The sequence below is a fragment of the Notechis scutatus genome, chromosome 3 (assembly GCF_049901735.1).
Source record: "Notechis scutatus isolate UNSWTSFEM ecotype Mainland chromosome 3, rNotScu1.2, whole genome shotgun sequence".
Taxonomy (NCBI): Eukaryota; Metazoa; Chordata; class Lepidosauria; order Squamata; family Elapidae; genus Notechis; species Notechis scutatus.
In genome coordinates this window covers 169,089,457-169,116,165 of record NC_142011.1, presented here as the reverse complement: position 1 = coordinate 169,116,165, position 26,709 = coordinate 169,089,457, and the positions used below count along the sequence as shown (strand labels likewise).

Genomic DNA, 26,709 nt, shown 5'->3' with positions numbered 1-26,709 from the left:
CCATTTGCATTAACCATTTCGCTGGTCCATGATCTAGGCAGAAAATAAGCATGGCAGATTGTGTTAAGCTTATTTGAATATGTTTATAATGTTTACAGCAGGCACCCCTCCCTCCCTCGTTCCCTCCCTCTCTTTCTTAAAGCACAAGGTGTTGAAACTATCATCCACAAACAGTATCCCAATGCAGTTGTGTTAATTAACATAAGGAGTTGGGTATCTTTGTGACAGATTTTGTAGCTTAAATCAGGGGAAAGTTAAACCCTTCTGCTGAGCAAAATAGCTTACACAAGGCAATACAGGCTGCTGCTAGATATTAGAAAAAGAAAAAGAAAGAAGAGGCCATGCAGAGGTAAGGTGTAGACAACTATAGAGGTGAAAAGTCTCTTTTATTTTTAGAGACACCAGCTCACCTGTTCTCATTGTGTCATGCCAAGAGCTCAAGCATTAAACTAAGAATCTTAAACCACTATGGATTATTGTACACTCAATTCAGTGTGTCTGTTACAGCGTAAAAGCTAAAAAGAAACATTACTCTGCCTCTAGTCAGTTTGGCTTGATCCCAAACTATGTTTCAAGATCCAATATTGTTTAATTCATTTATGCTTTTGGTTTGTAGAGCCCTTTATAGCTGTGGGCAATGGTAGAATACTGGGTCTACTGGGAAGGTGATAGCATAAAGAGGCAGGTATCAGTAATTGTGAAAGCCAAGCTTGATTGAGAAATAGCAATAGCACTTAGACTTATATTACAGGGGTAGGATTCTCCTGGTTCAGACTGGTTCGGGCGAACCCCTTGTTCCTGTGATCAGCTGGTTCTGAACCGGTTGGAACTCCGAGGAGCATGTGGGCCCACCCGCCTGCCCCTGCTCTTTCCTGTGCTTTATGTCCTTTTGTTATAGCACAGCTGATTTGCATGGCACTTGAGGTTTGCCACACCTCAGCTGTGTTCTTCAGCTGCAGTTGAAGGTAAGTATTAGCTTTTTTAAATGCAGAGCAAGCGTGCGGAGGGCATGTTTGGCATGTGCATGCGCAAAGCATGCTCTCACTGAACTGGTTGTTATACTGGTTGAATTGTGCCCCTGGTTATATACCGTTTCACAGTGCTTTACAGCCCTCTCTAAGCGGTTTAGTGTCAGCATATTGCCTCTAAATGCCTATAAAGAAAAACAGGAGAAAGAACTGCTTGGCATAGGAAACCACTTTGCAAATAAAAGACTTGGCCTTGCCCTCACCAACTTCATCAAAGAACAGAGAAGGCTGATATATTTGCAGAGATCTGCAGAGACTGCTACACAGCCACTTGGGCGATGGCATGACCAGCATCTCAACTTCCTATCTGGCCCTTCAACAAGAGACTATATTCAATTTGAACTACTAATTACTTACCAGAGTAACTAGTTACTATAAAAGAAAGATGTCAAGATGTCAATCATTTGGTGATGGAGTTAAATCCAATTTGATGGCATTCAATAAACCAGTTACTTACAGCAAAGGTGGCTATAGAAGAAATGTACAGATTCTGCCTGGCTGTTCTCAAAGTAGAGTACTATGGTCTCTATGTTAGTGTAAGGATGGAAAGCTTATGGCCTTCCACTACTGAATATCTCCTCCCAGCCTTGGCTAGAATGGCCTATGAATGTGAGATTATACATACTTTACCCATTTTAAGAGTTTAGCATAATGGGAAGTCCTATTCATATGCCATGGGCCACCAGTTAATCAAGGTTAGTGTAGGCTATTAGGCCAGGCCGCTCCCACCCTCCAGCAAATAGAATATTTCATTCGTAGATGTGCAAGTCCTTGAAGTCCATATAGACAGCTTCTTCCCATCTTTGCAGCAGATAAACAGAAATCCTATGCTACCTGTAGTAGCAGTCTAATCTAGAGTAAATTGCATCATATATTGCAGCAAGACTTTACAAAGATTTACAGTTCCCACTCATGAGAGGCAGATGGTAGCCTACAAATAGTACAAGAATTGTAAATAGTATAAATACGTAGCTTGGAATGATCAACATTCAGGTGAATCAGAATACTTACATGTGTAAAGAAAGAAAGTTAGTTTATCTGGACTGCAAAGTCAGAATTTTCTGTACTTCTATTCTTCCTTCTAGTGGTCATCTGAATTTTTGCAACCCTAAATATAATAATCCTAGTACAGCACAAATTAGTAGAATAGTTATAATAGTCACTGTTCCAGATACTGTCTTTCTGAAATAACTGAGATATAATAGAAGCAAATTGCAGATCTTTCCCCCCCCCACCACAAAATTGCAATCTACTCCGGAATATGTTCTGATCATTTAAACATTTTGTAATAGTAAAGCTTAAAACAAGTTGTAAAATTCTAAAAACAGAATTAGAATACTCTAAACACGTTCACGTTATCTGATAGTAATTATAATAGCATTACTTAATACCCAAACATAATAATAATAATAATAATAATAATAATAATAATAATAATAATAATAATAATAATAATAATAATAATAATAATAATAATAATAATAATAATAATAATAATAATAATAATATAAATTAGAATGTGTAATTTGGGTTTATGACCCCAAAGCTTTATAACAGTCAATAGTTAATTGGCCATACAGAAAAAATAAACAGGATGTGGCATAATAATGCATAAATGGCATGTGATCACAATCATTTCTTCAAGAACATGTTGTGTTACAGTATCTGTAGCAGCCTCTTTGAATCTGCACTCTTCGGATGTGATGGGATTTCAACTCCTGGAAGTCCTCAAATACCCAGCTTCTTCTTTGCTACTAATCATGAATAGATAGCAACACCGTTATTAGAATTTAAAAGGATAAACATTCAAAGGTTTTGCAATGTATTTGATGTTTTTTTTAATTTACATGGTGTCTTTTGTCCAGGAGTTTAAGGAATTATGAATAGCACTATTTTCCCTTATTTTATTTAAACCGCAATCCCATTGGGTAGTTTTGAAATAAGATAGCTTCCAGGGCTGGATGTGGATTTGAACTTGGGTCTCACTGGATTTTAGTCCAAACTCCAAGGGCTACACTACATGCTCTCCTAACCTAAGGGGCATTGATGCCTTCATAACAAAGCTGATTTTCTGCAAACTAGTTTTGTAATAACTGCATAGTGAATTGCCAATGCAAGGGCACATAGTTATGAAGCTCTTTTGTTTCAAATTTAAATCCATAAAGACCAGTAATGAAATATTACTTTTCACTTATTATCCATTTGGTTGACCTAAAGCCGTAATGGCGAACCGCAGAGCCATTTGTACAGGCACGCGAGCCCCAGCCAAACCTACCTGCACTGCACATGCGTGTACCTCCCAGTGGATTTTCGGCCCGTTTGAGGCAGTTTTTGCCATCCCGGAGACTCGAGGGAAGCCTCTGCAGCCTCAGGGGGCTGAAAAACGGGCCTTCCAGAAATACTGGAAGTGCCGAAATGGGCCCATTTTCAGCCTCTTGATGCTACAGAGGCTTCCGTTGAGCATCTGGGAGGGCCAAAATGACCTCAGGCTCCAAAGGTCCTCCAGAGGCTGAAAACAGGCACTTCCGGTATTTTCAGAGGACCTGTATTTCAGCCTCCTGAGGCTGCAGAGGCTTCTCTCGAGCCTCTGGGAGGGCAAAAATGGCCTCAAATGGACCAAAAATCAGCTGGGAGGCACCTGCATGCACAGTGCAGGTAAGGGGGTGGGGATGTTGCATGTGCATGCTCAGGGGGGATGGGGCAAATTGCATTGTGGGTGCTGGCACGCACACGCTTTTGACACACCACAACAAAAAAGGTTCACCATCACTGACCTAAAGGTTCTGATACAGAATATATATAGGCATAAGAATTAAATATACTTTAAGGATGTTGAGTAGAGGTAGGGAAAGTTATGCAGAAGGGATTCTTTGCTTAGTTTCCCAAACAGTGTTCCTTATTTTGTTGTGCCAAATAATCTTCAATAAACTGGAAATAAAGGTAAAAATAAATATATACTTGTCCATGTACAATAGATCCATGGCTCCCAGTGACTGCATGGACACGTCTATGCAGTTTTCTTAGCAGCCAGAATTATCCATGCATTTGTGTCAAAATTTGTAAGACTGCAGGTGTGATGTTGCAATCAAAGCCTCAGCCTTTTTGTATGCCTGGCACCACACCCACCATCTTACAGATTTTGACTCCTGTTGCAGACATCCATGATGGCAAACTGTACAGAAGTTATTTTCTAACAGCCCACCAAAGCCAATTGTCCTGGTAGTTCCTGGTGATCTCTGGTTCATATTTAAAAACTCAATGTTGAATATATGCTAATCACAGCTTTGGAGGCAAAAACAACCACATCCTTTCCCTTCCCCTTTCCCTTCCTTGACTAAAATACTGGCAAGCAATCCTCCAAAGGGATTTTTTTTAAAAAAAAAAATCTGCATAAAATACCTGGGATATCACATGGTGGTTATCAAGTGATGACATGCAGATGTGAACTCCACTTTTAATTAGGCTACAGCCTGAGATGCAGAGCATTCCTAAAATGTTTACACACAGCTTGCAGACTTTATCAGCACACTATTTCCTCCGAGACCTTTTGATCTAGATTTCTTTCTCATGGGCAAGCAGCAGTGCCATTCTGATTGTTTGTGCTGTACTCTGGCCAGCCCACTAACACCCAAGACAGCAATAAGAGAGTGCATGTTAAAGTGCTCTGAGATAAATATAAACAGCTTAGGAGCAGTCTGCAGTGAACAGTAGCCCAGACCAATTTGATTTCTCTAATTGTAACCCAACTGCTGCAAATATATAGCCAGAGCACAAGGTATAGCATTTCTTTATCAACTTGTTGAGGGGAGGAATTTTTGAAGGCTTTCTCATTAGTGGAAATATCTACTTATAATACATTAACAAGTTGTATGCAGGGATCTCCAAACTTGGCAACTTTAAGACTTGTGGACTTCAACTCCCAGAATTCCCCAGCCAGCACAAAGTTGCCAAGTTTGGAGACATGTAGAGCCTGATCCTGTGCTAACCTTCTTCTGATTATCTTGTTACACGCATAACTTGTTTTCATGAGAGAGCATTCCAATATGTGATCTCCAATTAAAAGTACACAGAAAGCTTTCACAAGTGAAATATAAGGGCATATGAAGAATGTTATCTTAGTAGAAAGCTTTGTCACTTTGTGAATACCTATAAGCATTTGTGCAGAACTGGTACAAAGAGGTGAATGTTTGAAAAAGAGCAATAGGCGTCATATTATTTATTAGAATTTTATCCGACCTTTATTTTGGCCAGACAACTTGGGCTACAAACAACAACACCTCTGTCAGTTGGTTGTGCTGAAAAAGGTTGTCTGGCCCAAATTCAGCCAGCTTCATTGATGCCTATGGATACCAGAGTTCTCCTGGTTTCTAACTTTGTATCTTTAACCATTACACCATGCTGTCACTCTATTAATATATTACTCTCTTGTATTCATTGGCTGATCCTAAAATATAAAACATTTAGTGTCTAAAATATTTTCCTTCCTTCTTTCCATTATTACTATATCTAAAATCTTTACTTCCTAATTCCTATTGTGATAAATGCAAGCATGAATCAGAGGTGGCCAAGTTTCCCCCAATGATCATAAATGTTTTTTATGAATATGGGGGGGTGGAGAAGTGAATAGAATGAAGTTGTGGAAAAGATTCTTGAGATAATTGGTTTATCAGGAGGAAAATACATTTCAAGAGGAGGTATTTCCAATTTTCATAGAGAAACAAAAGGATGATAGTGTAATAGACAACATGTGAATGAAAAAGAAAGCATAAAAACCATCATTGGATATCTATATCTATATATCTATCTCTAATATCTCCAATATCTCATATATATGACTGGATCATAAACAATCTAATATTGGTGAAATTATATGAAGTCTAAACTTTCAAATGTTCAGCTACAGATTGGCCATCCCACCTGTTTCATTGGATATACTGTAATAACGACAATACATACAATAGTCCGGTAGAACTTTTGCTGGGCATTATAGACAATAATTAAATAAATGGATTACTTGTATCACTAGGTAGAAGCTAGATTTTATGTTAGTTGTGTTAGTTATGTTACTTTTTAAAATGAATGGTTCAGAAAGTCACAGTACATAAATATATTTCATTTTAAAAATATTAATTAATCCAAAATAACCACTTGAAAATCAGATGCTTTTTCAGGAAAATGACAAGAGAGGGGAATTCCATCTGCTGCTAAAGAAACTTCCCCAAAGCCCTTTCTTAGCAAGTTAACTGTTAATATTGGTCCATGCATGTCTCCTAAGAAGCCATACAATTTGAAATGGCTGAACTTCCAATCCATTTGTAATCGATCTCCTGATGTTCAGTGACGTAAAGGGCTTAGAAAATCCCAGTAGTTCCTTGATATTTTCCCAAGCTCTTTTTGCAACATCTCTACTTCTGTCGGAAATCCAGCACGTTGTGCAGTCAATCTGCACAGTTACACCCTCCCCAGTGCAGTTTCCTAAGTAGATCTCAGCTGTGCTGCCTTAACTCTCAGTCCCTTAGGAAGCAAGAGACAGCAGATGGGGTTAGGGCAGAGGGTGATGCTTCTGACAGTAAACGGCCCGGTTCTTGAGTTGAAGCTGTGAGCATCAGGAAGCACCTTGTCCCTGGAGGACTCACCATTGAAGAAAGTTAAAAATGAGCCTTTTGAGAAATGTTATTAAAAGTAGTAAAATTCACAATTGTGCAGATGATGTGCTGGCGTGTGGTTATTCGGATGCTAATGAGTTTGACATTAGGGAACTCCAAGGGTTTACAGCTACTCCCTCATGTGATTTAGAGCTTTATTGGCAATCTTTGGAAAAATAAGTGGAAACTGTATTGGTAATAAATATAGAACCTGATGGAGCATTAGAGAGTAAGGAAGCAGTGTGCGTGTGGTGGTGGTGTAGAGAAAACTGCTAAATTTGAGGATGTTGAAAGAGTTCAGTAATCTTTTGTTTTAGAATAATGTATTACAAACAAAAGGACTGAAACAGGTGCAAAGTGCCTCTTGTAAGAAGCTAGATTAGTAAATTAAAATGTTATCAGGGTACACAACCTACTTTTCTAGTAGTGTGTCTATTATAAAATTAACATGCTTTTAGTTATTGGGATCATTTATTTCCTGTCTTCCATCATGCTATTTTCTTTCTTTGCTGTAACACTTACCCTACTCTGTCTGACACAATCAAATTTGGAAAAGAACCTTAACTCAACTTATGCCTCTGTCTATGCGCCTCTACCTCTTATCGATATAAATATTACAAACAGTATTTTCAGTTTCAACAGGAGATAATCAAACAATTATAGATGAATTGTTTTTATTAAATATTAAAATAATATGCATCAAAAATAATCTTATACCATGAAGACATTGGTGGTACCTTAATTCCAGATGTGCCATAGGATAGATCTCCAAAGTGATGGTGTTGGTAGGAAAATTTGTAATGTCCACCAATTGTGGAAATTCTAGTTGCTCATTACAGCCCTGACTGTCAGTCATGTTTGAAAATAGCCTTTCCAAAAAAAAACCAAGGAGCTAAAATGGGATATGGATAGAAAAAGGAATTTAAATGCTTCTTCCCCTTCTTCAGTTTGTTTTTTTAACAAACGTTTAAAGAAACAAATTGTCAGACTTATAACTGGATATTCTGGCAAAAGATACTTTGTTCATTGTTAATTCCAAAAGACCATTGAACTGAATATTCTTTCTAAATGCTGTGATAAAAGGTGTTGGGTTTTGGTTTTTTTTGCAATCTAGGACGTTCAAAGGCAGTCTTTCAACGAAGCATACAAATACAGTTTAAACATCTAACATATTTTGAAAATAAAGGTGAATGGATACAATCCATCACAAACTTTTTTGTATGATAGAAATGTTCTAATGTTGTCACTGAAATTATAAGAATAGCTGCATGCACTGGGATTCAGTGATATTCTTATCCAATCAAGATCACCTACGAAATATTTAAAGAGAAGGGGACTGTGATAGAATATTTATATTATCAAACTGCATTTTTAAGAAACCACTCAATGAGTGCAATTTTTCAGACAGTGGGAATACCAGTAATTTCTGAACAAGCAACTTTTGCTCTGTTTAATCATTAGATTGTTAGAGCAGTTTGAAGTCAAAGGAAAAAGCATGATTTGGAGCTTTCTTTATTTTCTTTACCATAACTATCCTTGAATGGATTGCATATAGATACTAATCTAATCTTATGAGTCAACTTAATTGTAGTGACAGAAATACTGATGTATGATAGGTTGACTGACAAGTAGGCAAACAGGCAGGCAAGATGTTTCCTATTTCTGTGAAATGAGGCCACCCAATTGGCTCCGATCTTCAAACTATAACAAGGTTATTCAACTTGGGCAACTTGAAGATGTATAGCTTCAACTCCCAGAATTCCTCAGCAAGCTTAGGGAATTCTGTACCAGACCTCTTCAAATTGTCAAAGTTGAGAAACACTGAACACTGAATATTCCGCACTTTTTTCATCGTGTCTTTCCTTTATGCTGAAGCTGCAACTGTGTAACATTCTAGACTATGGAATGCTCAAGACTAAGTAGCATTCATGTTCCTGAGTAAATTGTCAAGACATATTAAAGGATATTAATGAGCCAAGGTTCTAAAATTCATTTTTTAACTGTCCAGTTTTACTTGTAGAAAAAGATACATTAACAGGGATGTTGCAATCCAGTGTATAATGTGTGTGGTGTAAATGTTTTAAATATTTTTTTAAGATGATTTTTAAAAATGGTATTGATTTCTAAGTGGAATTATGCACAAGGCACCTTGCATGCTAGCACTGACATTAATGCTAGAGCGCTATCCTTTTGGGACCTTTGATCTGGTAGAACAATATTTAAAAATTACTTACACACATACGTGTGTGTGTGTGTGTGTGTGTGTGTGTGTGTGTGTGTGTGGAGTGGGAATGGAGATTTTACAGTATCCTTCCCCTGCCATGCCCACAGAACGAGTAGTAAAAACCATTGAATCCCACCACTGGTGTGTATGTCCATTACAAATCAATCCTCTGGAAATGAATGTCTCTTTTGCTGAAAACTATGAACTATAATCTATCACTCTGATTCAGACTTTTCAACAACCTAATTCTATGCAGGCAGCCACCCACGTCAAAACTAAATTTTGTTTCTAATTCAGGTTTTAACTCCTGTCATGTAATATTTATTCATTCAATGACCAGCAGCATAAAACAGTCAAAAATGAATGGAAGATACCAAGTAGAATCAAAATAAGGCAAATGAGCACAAGTATACATTGACCAGGGTTAAGTAAATCAAATGCAGAGTACTTTGAACATCCCATTAAAACTCTATGGTATTTGTTCACATACACACTAATAAATCCTACATATTTATACACCAAAATATATATCCACCAAAAATTACTAAAGTGCAACCAAACAAAATATTAGTGAAAATAAGAGTCATTACTTCTTTATTCAGTTTTGCCTTACTTTCATTGTAGTAACACAAAAAATTGTCTACTTTACGAGTAATGGCAGGATTTAAGTCCTGCAGAAGTCATGTAAAAATTATATGATCTCTCTAGGAATCACTCTATTATGGGGAAGATGTATATTGATCTAATAGCCCCATGGTATTTGTAGCATAATAAAACATGCGAGATGTTTTCAACTTCCTAGTTACCACCTGTACGTATTCATTCTGCTATGGGGATTTTATTATACCCTTGCTGATATAGTGCTTAAATCTACCTCTAAAAATTCTATTTGATCTTAGGGAAGGTTGGATCTTTCAGATACCTTGCTGATTCCCATATACCCTATCTTATCCCTTTTCTATTATGTAGAGGTATCCTTTTGACTTCTAATTGGAACTCCATATTTCTTATTCTGTTGAAAACCAATTGTTTGGATTGATCATAGCCTAATGAGATTGAAAACAATGGAGAAAGCCCATACAATGCCAGCTTGTGTTTCCAGAGAGAGTAGAAGTTATTTATCAGAACTATGGAAGGAAGACCAGCTGGAAAGAATTGAATTTTCAGCCAGAAGGTTATCATCATCTTCCAGGCCCAATCATGAATTTGAGGCATTCCCAGTTTTTAATTCAAATTTGTATGTAGGTCAGAACTTGTATTTAAAAACAGACTGTCTATAGCAGACATTGTTGTCCTTCTTCAAGCTGACGAACTATTGAATGGTCTCAGGAACTGCTGAAAACTGTTGGGAAAAGGCTGTATATTAAAAGTGTCTGGCTTCAGCAGTTCCTGAAAGCACTGAGTGGCTTCAGAAGTTTGTCAGCTTAAGGAAGGACAACACCATCTGCCACTTTTAGTAATAGGCAGCCAGTTCATATCTAAGGTTTATTCTTAAGTCAGACATTTGTAGCCCAAGGTCTTTCTGTAAAAAAGAAAAGTGACTGGCCAAACTCACTTAAGATGCCATTAGTGGCCAAGGAAAGACTATACCTTGGTTCTCCCTGCTTCTAGATTACACATTAACCAGTATTATATATATGCTTTTCTTCTTATATTTTATACTTCTTTGCTTAAATTATAAACAGATGACAGGGTAAGAATTAAACCATTGCAGTTCTTTCAGCTGGAGAAAACCATTAGCAAACCCATTGTGTTTTCTCAGTTTATATTGTATAATGATTGATTTATAAGCCTCCCATATTATCTAAAGATATTCAATATTACAGTAATAATAATGAAATTTCTATAGTACTTTCCAAGTATATTTTCATGCAGTATATATATTATATTAGAAATTAATCCTTGAAGAGCGATTTTTTTTCAGTTGCACTATAGATACATGTTTTTGAAACAAAACTTTAGAATAGATGTACAACTCTGATTTTTCAACTATATTTTTCCACTATGTTTATCCTGTCCCTTTGTCTGAGAAAGCACAGGAGATATATTACTCTCATATATTTATATTTCTACAAATAATAACAACTCATGTAATACTGTAATGCGAATTCCACTCCTTGTTTCACTGGTATCATTACATCATATGCAAAAATATAAGGGATGAAACTTTCATCATGACATAAACTTACACAGTTTGCAAAAGCTTTATTTGATGTGGATGCCCAAGTTTGTTTACTGAAGATAATTTTTTATGATATGGCACATGATGTGGTCTGAGAACACACAAAGTTTCACAGATTTGTCCTCTGTTGAATCTTCTTATCTTTAGTTCACATTGTCAATATTGTACTTAATATTAAACTACAAATTCTAAATAAAGATCTGTGTAATTCAGCTCCAAACAAAGTTGTCTATTTATTACATTTATTGTCATACATACATACATACATACATACATACATACATACATACATACATACCAGAGGTGGTATTCAGCAGGTTCTGACCAGTTCTGGAGAACCGGTAGCGGAAATTTTGAGTAGTTCAGAAAACTGGCAAATACTACCTTTGCCTGGAGATTTTACAGTATCCTTCCCCTGCCACACCCACCAAGCCACGCCCACAGTAAAAAAAAAATGAATCCCACCACTGATACATACATACATACATACATACATACATACATACATACATACTACATGGAATTATGATATAATTCATAGCATACATTTGGTACAGTTTCCTTTGAATTTTCAAATGATAACACCAAACAATAAAATATGTAAAATACATTCTCTGATTAGCAAAATCCAAAGTTTCATTTTTTTCCTCCATCTCAAGTACAAAATCCAAAAGTTAGATGTAATATTTTATTCAGTTAGAGCAGTTAATGTAGCCATCAATGTTAGTTTCATCAGTTCTTTCAGCCATTCATCCATTATGAACATTAGAATATCTTTCCATTTTTGTTCATGAAACATTCTGCAGGACCCAATCTGGGTTGTTCACTGGGACCAGAGGTTTTGTCTTCCGAGTTTTCAGACTCATGCTGGAGCCCATCTTCAGGGAACTTGTCTCTAGCCATAAAGCACTCTTGCTACTATCAATATGTATAACAACAAAGTTCCAGATTCCCCCCTCCTCCAATTCTTTGTCCATTAAGCCTGAAAAAAAAGTCTCTGACTTAATTTTATATTGATTTTAAAAATCTTCTGCAGTAAGATATCTTACCCCAGTATTTTTTTACTTTATCACAAGTCTACCAAAATGGTGAAAACTTCCTTCTTTGCATTTATATTTCTAACATACATTTGAAATAACTTTATACATCTTTGACAATTTGGGGAATTGTTAAATACCAACTGTACATCACTTTATAAACATTTTCTTTTAGATAATAGTTTAATGTAAATTTTCAACCTTTCCTCCACATGTTTTCCCATTGTTCAAGCATTATATTATACTCCAAATTCTTTGGCCATTGAATCATGCAATGTTTCACACATTCATTGTCCAAATTCAATTTCAGTAACAATTTGTAAACCTTGCATTCTTTCTTACAGAGAATGAATTTGGGGATTATCTGTTAAGTCAAACAAGACATTTTGATCCAAGAGACGGATTTGGTCATTTGGAATTTGCACATAATTTTACTCCGAAGCAAACAAAGGTGGGATAACATTTTTGGTGTTTAGTTTTTGAATGGAAAGTATGTTATCTCATTTGTCAAACTTGTTTCATTTGGACATTTTGTTTGGATTTTAAAACTTTTGATTTATTTAGATAATATGATTAGTTAATTCCCAAGGCATCTTTTAAATAATGGAATGGTGCTTCTATTTATTATCCTTTCAGACGAGGCAAGTAGCAATGATATTTTTACATACACATGTATGCCTTTGTGTTAAAAACAAGTATTTTCAAATAAATAGATATTGTGAAATAAATTCATTACAGATATCCATCACAGCACATTGAAGCTTTTATTCTTTAAAACTAAAAGTTCTTTTATTATATTTATACTCTGCCATTACATTAAGAATCAGTTTTCTTTCTTTTTAAATTTTGTGGTTGTAATGAATTATAGAGAAAATGGATATCCTTGTACTATAAAATCCCAAAGATATTTTTTATAAAAATATTTTTACTGTATAGCATAGGTTTTGTGGATATTTATTCTGAAAATATAAAGTTAACACCCCCCCCCTCATAAAGCTGTGACTTTACCCTCTGATGCCTTGGTAAAGCAGACTAATAGAAATCCTTGGCACACATGAGTTACCTAAGGGAATAATAGAACTATTTGCTGTAATCGTTTGGCAAAAGGACATAAACATATGGCTTTGGTTTATATTCAGTCCTGCCAGTTGTGCAAAGTTGCGTGGACGAGGTATACAACAGCAGTGACAACTCCAAAATCAGAAGTGAGAATCAAAATAAATCATCCTCATTAAAGAACCATCCAAGCTTGTCTCTGGTATAACATGTATTCCACTGTTAACCCAGTTTTGAATTTTAGATCCTATTTTGAAAATAGAGATACTATGTTACGATGCTATCATAGAAAGAATTACATGGTGCATAGTCTCAAAATAAAACTCTTTCTGATTTAGGTTTAGTATTTAAACTTGTTTATTCTAGTTTTGGAGAACAGGAATATTGGTACAGTAGTCAGATTCATATCATTTATTTTTCATTTTGAGGGTAAAACAGCATTAATAATAACATGAATAATACTGTATGCAAAAGAAGCTTTCAAAATCCTGAAAGCTATAGAGCATCAGAGAAAATACTCTAATTACAGCTTTGATGCTATTGATGTACAGCTGATTCTTTAAAAAAACAAATATAGATAATATTCGAAAGTAACATTCCGTACTGACTTTTTATTTTATTTCATTATTAATAAGTATCTGTTAATATCCAATAATGTGATATTGTTCTTTCCTTAACCTCAAAATTATTAGGTATTATCCACATTTTAATTCTATAGCATGGGGGTGTGTATGTGTATAAAATATGAAATGTAATATTCATCCAATTGTAATTAGTTTAATTAGTTTAAGAGTTCTTATAAATTTTTTTTTATTCAGCTTTATTCTTCTCTGCTGGTAATAATTTTGTTTCAATCTACATTTTATAAAGCATAATGAAATTGACATCTTGCTTACCAACAAGGCCAATAGTAGTGGACAAATTTATTCACAACCTAGTAAGCACCTAGGGATTTGCTTTATACTAAGTTACAATGTGATCTTTGTGTAGACATAGACTTATTATTGTAATGTTAGGTTTTTCTGCTGTAACAATAATCCTTGGCCTCTTTCGTAATAGGAAGAGTCATTTGAGATAACAATCCATCAGTCTGATTTTCTTCCTTTCCAAGTCTAAATGGATACCAGATTATCAACTTTCTTACACTAAAGCAGTTCCACTGCAGTCATTAAGCTTATCACCCAAGTCATGAAGTGTGACATCAGGTGACTACTACTTGCAATTTACTGTAGGATTTCCCATTGATTTTGCTTGTCAGAAGCCAGCAGGAAAGTTCACAAATGGTGATCACATGACCCCAGGATGCTGCAAGGGTTAGGGTTAGGGTATACTTTCTCAGTGCCATTAAAATTTTGAATGGTGACTAAACAGGATAGCTGTTAACAGAGGACCACCTGTAAGTACTTAAGGTCCTCTATCGCATCATTGAGCTGATCCAAACTTAGTAATATTTAGATTAGACCTACCTCAGTCAATGAGACATTTATCATGATTGTTCAACTCAATATACTGATTTCAGAAGATCAAATGTCAGTTTTCCAGATGATGGTTTCTGAATTGTCCCAGATGATTTATGAGAATGCAGCAGCTCCTACCTAGACAGGCAATAAACTGAAAAAATAAGGATATGAGTTTCTATCTCTATGTTGTTTCTGTTATTTGGTTCCAATTAAGCTATGTGTTCATATAAATTATTAAAATTGTCAGAATTATCCAAGCTTCAAAACACTTATACGTAAACAGGGTGCATTTTGGACCAAATATTGGTTAATAAAAGGGAAAAATCCTGAGAAATCCAATACCATTGCTATATATTGCTTCTAAACATGGCTCCTACTCTTTGGAACATCTTGCCCCCATCCTCCAGGTGAGATGTGCTCCATTTCTCCTGACCTTCTGTAAGGTCTGAAGACCTGGTACTGCCATTTGGCTTGGGAGAGTATCATAATGGAGGTGGTTGATGGACCAATTGTAGACCCCATTTGCTCACCCTGTTCCCTTCCTTCCCATATTTTACCATCATTTTAATTATAATTTATATTTTATTGTATTACTGTTATTTATATTTTTGTATGTTTCATACATATACACAAACTATACACCTGTATAGTTTTATTGCTTTTAACCTTGAAAGCCTTCTAAAGTCACCCTATGGCAAAATGGGCAGCAAACAAATTTAATAAGTTAAAAACATAAACATATTGAAAATTTCACTTTAGGCCATTTTATTCATGAAAATTCTTTAACGTTAGAGAAACAGGATGCATTATTTTATCAATTACAAGCAAGGGCTTCAAATTGCAAGGCTCATTTTAAGGTTCTGATCGTAATCTTCATTTTCAGTTTATAAAAGGAATTAATTTAATTTGAGAACATGATGTCGGGCAGGAAACAGTTCAAATGTCTGGTTACTTTACTTGTATGCATGGAGAACAAAATCATTCCGCTGATGCTTACAACTTCTACTTTTTTGTGAACCTCTAACTTATAAGAAGATGGGCAAAAGTTTGGATGCTAACTTTTACTGCATATATGTACTCATATATGTACTTCTATAAAATGCACACTACAAACAGAAATCTAAACGAGAGCTCAGTCAAGTGTGCAGTTTACTTGGGTCTGTGTTTTGATTATGCAGGTTAAAACTGGAAACAATAAAAAAAAATAGGCAAATGTTTTAGGTTTAAAAGTTAGACAATCATATTCAGTGGTGCCAAAATCATATATACTTAATTCCATTAAGTTAAACTGAGTTTAATATTGAAGTTTAAAATGGATGTCAAAAGTTATTTGTAGACAAAACCGTGATTGTTTATGTCTGCTCATATACTCACTCATATATACATACATAGTGATACACTTACTGTCTATTGGTTACTTTGCAGAATTTATGAGGGCTTTGCTTTGCTGTATACTTTTTTTTCCTTAATTGCATATGATCTCACTGCATTTTACTCCAAAATATTACAAAATGTTGCTCCCAGAAACTAAGGGCAAAACATAATATTTTCATTTTAAGATCACATAAAACATTGCCTGTCACTAGTGAATATAAAAGCTCTTTGAAGGCGTTATTAAAATGAAAATCATTAGTCAAATGAACTCTAATGCTCTATTGTGTGAACACATACTTAAAGAAACTCTTGATTAAATCACATATTTTATGTCTGTGGGTGAAATATGCATCCCAATAAGTGTACTTAAGATGGCAGCTTTTAGTAGGATATTGGGAATTACAATGTAAATTCTTCATAAAAGTAATATATAAGCAATAGTGCTTCTTATCTTTTAAGCCTAACAAAATTCCTGGTTCTCACAGTTTTACTTTTCAAATTTCAAATCTGTTATTTTTAATAATTTCAATTTTTTTTTTAAAAAAAAAAATCATGCTATTAAATTAAAAATAAGAGATGCTTATCTGTTTTTCAACTTACGGCTCACATGATATAGTTCAGCTTATTTCAGCTCTGCTTTTTTTCCCTACAATTTTTAAAGTGCAGTTCAAAAGAATGCAGATTCAAACTATTACATATTGAACGAAGTTTGGTCAAAGAGAGGAAGGAACTAATTGGAACGTTTGCTTCTTTATGATACATTACAGGTGAAACTCAAAAAATTAGAATATTGTGCAAAAGTTCATTTATTTCAGTATGCAACTTAAAAGGTGAAACTAATATATGAGATAGACTCATTACATGCAATGCAAGATAGTTCAAGCCGTGATTTGTCATAATTGTGATGATTATGGCTTACAGTTCATGAAAACCCCAAATCCACAATCTCAGAAAATTAGAATATTACATGCAATCAATAAAACAAGGATTGTACATAGACCAATATTGGACCTCTGAAAAGTGTAAGCATGCATATGTACTCAGTACTTGCTTTGGGCCCCTTTTGCAGCAATTACTGCCTAAATGTGGCATGGCATGGAAGCTATCAGCCTGTGGCACTGCTGAGGTGTTATAGAAGACCAGGATGCTTCAGTAGCGGCCTTCAGCTCTTCTGCATTGTTTGGTCTCATGTCTCTCATCTTTCTCTTGGCAATGCCCCATAGGTTCTCTATGGGGTTCAGGTCAGGCAAGTTTGCTGGCCAATCAAGCACAGTAATCCCACGGTCATTGGACCAGGTTTTGGTGCTTTTGGCAGTGTGGGCAGGTGCCAAATGAAGTCAGCATCCCCATAAAGCTCGTCTGCAGAAGGAAGCATGAAGTGCTCCAAAATCTCCTGGTAGATGCTGCATTGACCCTGGACTTAATGAAGCACAGTGGACCAATACCAGCAGATGACATGGCTCCCCAAATCAACATAGACTTTGGAAACTTCTCACTGGACTTCAAGCATCTTGCAGTGTGTGCCTCTCCATTCTTCCTCCAGACTCTGGGTCCTTGGTTTCCAAAGGAGATGCAAAAGTTGCTCTCATCGGAAAAGGACTTTGGACCACTGAGTAACAGACCAGTTCTGTTTTTCTTTAGCCCAGGTAAGACGCTTCTGACGTTATTTGTTGTTCAGGAGCAGCTTGACAAGAGGAATACGACATATGAAGCCCATGTCCAGGATCCGTCTGTGTGTGGTGGCTCTTGATGCACTGACTCCAGCCTCAGTGCACTCCTTGTGAAAGTCCCCAACACTTTTGAATGGCCTTTTCCTGACAATCCTCTCCAGGCTGCGGTCATCCCTGCTGCTTGTGCACCTTTTTTTTCCACACTTTTCCCTTCCACATAACTTTGTATTAACGTGCTTTGATACAGCACTTTGGGAACATCCAACTTCTTTTGCAATTACCTTTTGAGGCTTTCCCTCCTTATGGAGTGTGTCAATGATGGTTTTCTGCACAACTGTCAGGTCAGCAGTCTTTCCCATGATTGTGATTCCTACTGAACCAGACTGAGAGACCATTTAAAGGCTCAGGAACCCTTTGCAGGTGTTATGGCTTAATTAGCTGATTAGAGTGGGACACTTTGAGCCTAGAATATTGAACCTTTTCCCAATATTCTAATTTTCTGAGATTGTGGATTTGGGGTTTTCATGAGCTGTAAGCCATAATCATCTCAATTATGACAAATCACAGCTTGAACTATCTTGCTTTGCATGTAATGAGTCTATCTCATATATTAATTTCACCTTTTAAGTTGCATTACTGAAATAAATCAACTTTTGCACAATATTCTAATTTTTTGAGTTTCACCTGTATTGTTTCATTTGGATGACTCCAATCCAGTTAGCTTTTTGTAAGATATCAAGAACCTGGATGTTACTTCAGGCATTTGGGCATTAGAGTTAGGGTTATTATGTGAGCTATGCTGATTTGTTTTGTCTTTCTATGAGTTGGGATTATTTTTGTGTTACAGCCTACTAAATTTTTTCTAACTTTTCTATGCCATTCAGAGTTACTTTTCTACAATGGGTAACCATATGCTCTGTGTGTGTGTGTTTGTATGTAGCAAGCAAGTTTTTAGCGGACTATTACATGAAGCAAAGAGGCATGAGAAAACCAAAGGATGGAACTGCATTGCCATAACTCTTCTGCCTTCTTATCACCAAGCTGTTTCTTTTCAAACTGCAGATGTTTAATGTTTTGTTAGAGTCAATTAATCAAACACTCTGCACATGGAAAACTAAAAACCAAGAATAAGAATAGACTTCAATCTCAGTAAAAATCTTTACTACTGGTACAATAGAGAAAGGATACCTTTTCTCTATGGTCAGATGAATTGAAAACATACACAAGTCTTGTTGATCTGATGGTATAAAGCAATTTAGACAAGGCTTTGAAGAAGATATGAAAGAACTATTAGAGTGATTTGCAAAAAAGATTACACAAAATAAGGACTGAAACAAGAAAAAGAAAGTCAAATCTGCATTGATTTTGCTTTAAATAAGGTGGAGCAGAGAGAAATTTGGAAATTTCATGAGTATGTTTTAAAACCCCACAACAATCAAATAGCATTGCTGGAATATCTTCAGGGTCTGTGTGTATGTATGTGTACCTGTATTTGTGTGCCTTTTGGCTTCTGGCAACTGTCTAGACTAGACTTTGAAGTTTTCCTGACAAGATTTTTCAGAAGTGGTTTGCCTTTGCCTCCTTCCTATAACTAAGAGGAAGGGCTTAAGATGGTTTTGTGCCTAAGGCAGGACTAGAACTCACAGACTCCCAGTTTCTAGCCTGCTGCCTGCACCAATTTGGCTCTATTCAGGCTCAGTTAGACTGAAACTGCTGATAAGTATAAATTTGAGCATATTTATAATGTGCAAAGGAGTGTATGTTATATACATTATAAAATAACTCTGCTGGAATCAAAGGAACTTATCTATTGATTAGATGGCTGCTATATTTGTTGTGATCAATCACACTTACATTCCAATATAGAAGGGAAACTGATGAATTTGCTCTCTTCAATACTTTCTAGCTCTTCAAGATTTATCTAGCCCCTTGAGGTTTTGATTACCATGTCAACTCACCTTTGTCTTCCTTCTTGCACAAAATCTATATGGACTAGGCCAGTGGTGGGATTCAGCTGGTTCACACCGGTTCAAGCAAACCGGTTGTTAAAGTACCAACCCACCCGCTATCAAAGTGGATCCTGGGTGCTGTGCTGCAATGGTGAAACTGGCAACAGAGTGACTGGCATAAAGGAAGAAGGCCACTTTCCCTCTTTTTTCTCCATGCTCCTCCTCCTTCCTTCATGTCAGCCGCTCCATTTCCCACTTGCCTTTTCTCCATTGCAGTGCAGTGCAGCACCCAGGATCCACTTTGATAGCAGAAGGGTAATAATTTGCCTGGCCAAATTAACCCTGCAGTCTCTCCAGCTTTGATCATGCAGCCAACTTAATTCCTTGCCCCTCTGACTTTTGCCCACAGACTGACCAACACCCCCCGCATGTAGGTTCACAGGGAGGGGGAAGCCATCCCTCCATTTCCCTCCAATTCTTCACCTTCCTGTGCGAGCTCTTGGGAGCATCAACTCCTTGTATCTATGATAACCCCCCTCCTCATTCCTTGGAAACCTCACCTCTTAAAGGAGCTGCCAGAAGGGTTAAACAGTCATGAAACCAATGTGCAGGCATTGGAAACAGCCTTTTGGCAAAGGATGGAAATTTAACAACCGGTTCGCCCAGGGTCAGGTGGGCCATCAAGGGAGGCTCATCATGCATGTATGCCAACTTGACTCTGGGCAAACTGGTGGTTAAATTATTTGAATCCCACCACTGGTCTAAGCCTTTTAGTAAAAAGAAAGAAAATGTTAGAAATGAGTTCTTGGTTGTATTGCTTTCCATTATCATTTTTTTAATTAAAAAATTGAAAGTCAAAGTAGGGCAGGGGAACACAGACATTAAGGTGGGGTGCTCATAGATATCCTCCTGCCTCCTTCAAACATGCTGAAAAACAGCTTTATTCATTTGATTTATATGACTGCACATCTCACAGAGGTGACTTGGATAGTGTACAGAATTAAAACACAAGACTACAATGTAGAATAACTGGCATGCAAGGATAAAATAATAATCCCATTCATACACACACCCCAAAAGAAAAAGAAAGAAGAAAGAAAAGAATAGAAAATGCATCAATACTAACTTAACCTCTTGATCCAGACATCTGGGGAAACAGTTAGGTCTTCAGTACCTTACAAAGGCTAACAAGATTGGGACAATCTGAATTTCCAGGGATACATATTCCACAGAGTAGAGGTAATTGCTGTTTCATTGGTCATTTCATCCTAACAACCAACCTATAAATGTTATTATTTCTCTTACAATTATAGAACACTATTTTAGGAATGTTCATTTCAGTTCATTATCCTCTGAAAATTTAAAATATGTGCAAGCTATTTAAGGAAACATCAAATATTTTATCTTTAGTAATGTCAATGTGTCTAGAGTTCAGAAAAATAATCATATAAGGTTGACTGATTTCTTAATTAGTTGCTCTCCAGATTTGTTTGACTTCCAAACTTCCAATCATCACACTGACTACTGTTATTATTGTCATTGTTCAGATTTCTATGATACCCCATTTAAGATTAGCTCTGAGTGGCTTTACAAGAGATGACAATGAATGAAAAACAATAGGAAAGCATGATACAAAAACAGCAGTATAATGAAGACACTACATTTCATAGTGGGTCCTATAACATCTGGCAGGCACCAGGTTGAAAAAGTTGAATTAGGTAGCTGTTTGATGCACAAGTTGAATTAAGAAAGGATATAATAATATTTATCTTTTAGTGTTCAGCAATTGAGAGAAAATGTGATATGCTGGATTATGGTGATATCCTGCTGCTTCTTACTGAAAAATGTAGAGTCTTTCAATGGAGAAAGGATGTTATATTATTATTATTATTTAAAATAGTATTGCTTGAGTTAATAAAAGGCTGGTTTGGTACTATGCCCCAAAGTAGGAGGGTCTGCAAAATGTGATTTTAAAAAATCAAAATGGCGGCTGTGACAGTGTGAATGAAGCCCCACCTGTTTTTTATGTGCATCAGATAAATGAGTGGAGCTTTGATTGTAGCATTGCTATAAATAAATATAAATATAAATATAAATATAAATATAAATATAAATATAAATATAAATATAAATATACATATACATATACATATAAATATAAATATAAATATAAATATAAATATAAATATAAATATAAATATATATTCTTAAGTTTTTGGTACTTACATGTATGGTATTCAGCTTTGTTCAGGTATTTTCCCGTCATTATAGTTGTGCTTTTAAAGTTGTAGGAATGTTTGGCAGAATCTCATCTGCCATCATCAGGCTTCTGTATTGTGTTCGTCTGTGAGTCAGGCTTTCACAGCCGTTTCTGTTTTAAATTTGGTGCTAGTCTACTGCTGTGCCAGAATGGTTTTTTCTTCATCCTGATTGGTTGGGAGTCTTGGTCTGTGTTTATTGGTCTTGGAATTTGCTGTGTTCTGCTTGATTGGTGTTTCTAATATTTTCTTTCTGTTTTGTAGCATTTTTTTTGTCTTGACTGGCTGGCAACATTGTGTTCCTGTATTGGAGGCTTTTAGTGTGGCTTGGCTTCGGGTAAACAGATGGCTATCATTTATTAGGAAGCTAGGTTTCGTCTGGGTGCCTGATTGGGGTGTGTTTGAGCTGGAGGTATCAGGGGGAGTCTGTTTGTGCCTAGGTGTTTGCCTGGCTTGTGTTGTGGAGATTTTTTTGTTTGAGAGTGCAGGCTTCCAGATAATTGACAGTCTGGTGGAGTCATCTCTTCTATTCATGCTTTCAGGTCTTTTTTCAATCCCTATGGCTTCTCTGATAATTCTGTAGCTGGGGTTTTCTATAGTGGCTAGGGTTTTGGTGCCATTGAAGTCGATGCTATGACCTATGACATAAAGACTGAACTATGCACCCTGACTAAAGTACTGACAGCCAACGGCTTCCACAAAAGCAAAATCACAGGCCTGATCCACAAAAACACACTAAGACACAATAGAGACCTAGAAGATGAACAGACCTATGGAACAGCTGTTCTGCCCTACATAAGAGGTACTACAGACAAAATCAGTAAGATACCACACAGGCATCACATCAAAACTGCCTTCAAAACAGACAGAAAAATAGCAGCCATCCTAAGAAACCCCAAAGATAAAATTGACCTGGAAAACCAAGGCATATATGAAGTCCCCTGTGCATCATGCCCTGCCACATACATTGGACAGACCAATAGAAGAATAGGTACCCACCTGGATGAACACAAAAATGCAGTTAAAAAGCTGGAACACAATTCCTCACTAGTCCAACACATGAAAGCAACAGGTCATAGCATTAACTTCAATGGCACCAAACCCTAGCCACTATAGAAAACCCCAGCTACAGAATTATCAGAGAAGCCATAGAGATTGAAAAAAGACCTGAAAGCATGAATAGAAGAGATGACTCCACCAGACTGTCAATTATTTGGAAGCCTGCACTCTCAAACAAAAAAATCTCCACACCACAAGCCAGACAAACACCTGGGCATAAACAGATCCCCCCCGATACCTCCAGCTCAAACAAACCCCAACCCGGCACCCAGATGAAACCTAGCTTCCTAATAAATGATAGCCGTCCATTTACTCGGAGCCAAGCTGCACTAAAAGCCTCCAATACAGGAACACAATGTTGCCAGCCAATCAAGACAAAAAACGCTACAAAACAGACAGAAGATATTGAAACACCAATCAAGCAAAACACAGCAAATTCCAAGACCAATAAACACAGACCAAGACGGATGAAGAAAAAACCATTCTGGCACAGCAGTAGGCTAGCCCCAAATTTAAAACAGAAATGGCTGTGAAAGTCTAACTCACAGACGAACACAATACAGAAGCCTGATGATGGCAGATGAGATTCTGCCGAAATGTTCCTACAACTTTAAAAGCACAACTATAATGATGTGGGAAAATACCTGAACAAAGCTGAATAACACACACACACACACACACACACACACACACATACATACATATAGATATATATGTGACCATATCTTGAGTACATTCTTCCCTCAATTACTTTAGTGGAATAGCCAATTGATTTATTTCCATTTTTCTTATTAAGAAAGTGCTGCTTAATATTAAGCAATATGTCCTAAAACAAGGCTCTATCAAAGGGCTCAAGTAGACTTTTGAAGATAATGGAAGTAATTGCCCAACTTTGCATCACAACTCTTTAATATGCCATTGAATGGATGGAAAACTGTACTGCATTGGGACATTGTAAATAACTCCAGCTTTTTGAGGAAGTTGGGGGAAGGGGAGGGTGATTTGAGTTTTCTGTGGACTACTTTATATGCAGCAGACAACCTCAGCCTGTGATGATGGGTTTACAGTGCTATGTTCATCATACTAAATAGGCCTAGCCAGATTAATCTTAATCTGTTTAAACATCTGTCATAAATTCAAATGATTTTCCTAAAGAAAGAAAATCAATAGAAAAAAAAAATCACCTATATTGATTTGGCTAGTGTTTTGCACCCACTGTGTGGTATTTAAATATTCATGACTAAATAAAAACTCAAATAAATGCTGCTTAAAAAGAGCCAGAATTCCCTCCACTTTTTTTGTTTGTTTCACAATTAAAAAAAATAACTGCAGTGATTGGTGTAGTGTTTATTATGAAATGAGGATGAAATTCTAACTGTTTTTTAAAAATAATAGTTTTAGATTGTAAGAATGGCTGTTAATTTTTTTCAGCAGAGTTGCAGGTGAAATACAGCACATTGGATAAATAGTCTGTATTGGTTTAACTGCACATAATATATAGTGTGATCTGGAGTTGTTTGTCTCAATAGACTATAGTAATCAAAAGTAATGAACCTATTATGTGCAGGACCTTGGAGAGCATGGAATGGCAGTAAAAGTGTGGCACATAAAAGGTTTATTAAAGGAAATTAAAGTCCATCATTGCCACACCTGCTCCCCTATTATAAGTCTATGGCAGGTCAGTGCCTTCAATCACGACTCAGCATCAGAGAACAGAGCCACATTTCCCATTACTATTGCAATCACACTGCAAGCTACCCCATCTAAGGTTTGAATGGCAGCAAGCAACAGAGAAGTTTTCTTTCTGATCAAACACTTTATTTTTAATTATCTATACGGATAGCCATTTTCTTTGGAGCATTTTCTATTATCCTCAATTGTCCTTCATTGCTAACACACACACAGATAGACACCCACACCCAAACACATTTCTAATTTCAGATTATGCAAGACTAAAACCAAAGAAACAGACTTATTCAAGTATTTGCATAACATTTACAAAAATCTGTTCAACTGTTTGACTGCTTGTTTATTCCTATAAAGAGCTATTTGGGTCATATGTCATACACCATATGTTATATGTCTCATATAGCCTTCTGTAATATTAGCAGGGGGAGGGACCAGAGATGCTCAAAATTCATGTTACATTTTGAAGTTGGTTAAATTAGGCCTCTTACATTTATAGTCATAATACTGAAAAAAGACTGAATAATGTGAATATATGCAAATTAAAAAGTTCCTTAAATTCTCTAATTTTTGTTTGCAGTAAATATGCAATCTTAAAAAGAGATTGCTGGGAATGGAAATATAGATTAATTAATATAGATACACAAGATTAATGAGTATATAATATTCACATTATTTATTAACTCAGCAGAAGTTACCTCCTTTCTAAATTGAATGGACTAAATTTGCTATAGAGGATTAATTGTTTTGCATAATATAATACTTTGACTCCCTCTCAAATCCTACTCTATTGACTTCACTGTATTGACTTCATCATGACAGTATATGTGTTCATATGTCTATATGTTCCTGGAAAGGATAATGAAGAATTTATAATCCCAACCAGGTTAGCCAAAGCATAAAAGTCATCTCAACTAAAGGTGGCACCAGTATTAGGCAACAGTGACATAGAAAATGATGGAAGTGGATTATCATTTTAGTGTTAATGGCAAAGGTATAATTTTATGTGCAGGAGACTTTTGTACTTTACCAAGAAAACCACATAGATGTACACATAAAATTATTGATAATATACTGCTGGATAATGGGTCTTCTATATACTATCAAGGAACCATTTGAGAATCATTTGGCATATTATATTGGTGTTTATGACATAGCTAGATTAGTCTTCAGACTATATAATAGCTGTTACCATACAGGACAAGAAAAATCCAGAGCTGCAAAGATAATGAATTAGAATGGGAACATGAAATACAAAGCACATAAATAAAGGTAAACTCAGCACCTTGCTCTTTGAAAGAAGGAATGCATTGACTATACCTTGACAACTTCACCATCAGGGAACTGAATTGAGTGGAAGCAGACACTTTCAGTCAGAAAATCATAGTTTTTAGCATTTAGGACACATTAAAGAAGGAATGGCATTGTTTTTATGGTCAGGAAGTATGGATAAGGACAGTTCTTGACCACAATGCAAACAATGATCAAATATTGATTGCAGCAGCAAAGATATAATAAGGAACTGATTGTGGAACAGATCACTAATTGCTCATGTGCAAGTTCCTAGTCAAGCTAAAGAAGGCTTGAAAGAAGAAAGTTATATATGTGCCTAATTTACCAGTTTTAACATCTGTACTACCAGATCTTAATTCAATAAGCAAACATTTCATCATCTCAAAAATGTGGTTCCTTTATATTTTTCAGAATTTAATTAGGTCTTTTACTCAAAACTTCCAATTAGTTTTTTGTCCCTTCTTGTTCAAATCCAGGACCAAAGCCTCAAATTTTCTTCCTCTGTTTAAGTGGAAAACACACAATCATGCACACAATTTAAGAACAGCTGCTCCTCTTGTTTTCATTGTCAGTCTGAAATTTTGTTTATCACCAATAATGATGGAGGAAAATTTTTCCATTTCTAGCTGGATAGTGGATTTCTTCATACTGTAAATAAAAGCTAATGTTTTTACCTTACAGAAAAATGTTAAGAGTTTTCAAATATAATAAAATGGCATTATGTATAATTGACAGAATGCTTTTATGCATAACTTCCTGGGTAATTTTAGGCAGGCAATAGGAACAAA

At 36.0% G+C, this 26,709-nt stretch overlaps 1 protein-coding gene across 2 annotated transcripts in view; it reads left to right on the top strand.

Moving 5' to 3' along the window:
* The window catches only part of ST18 (ST18 C2H2C-type zinc finger transcription factor), a 154,562-nt gene that overhangs the window by 34,851 nt on the left and 93,002 nt on the right, over positions 1 to 26,709 (top strand). For both annotated transcript variants that reach the window (XR_015748895.1, XM_026670296.2), the window contains exon 2: positions 12,461 to 12,567. The gene's annotated coding sequence lies outside the window, so the exon portion shown is untranslated. The remainder of the gene's footprint in view (positions 1 to 12,460; positions 12,568 to 26,709) is intronic.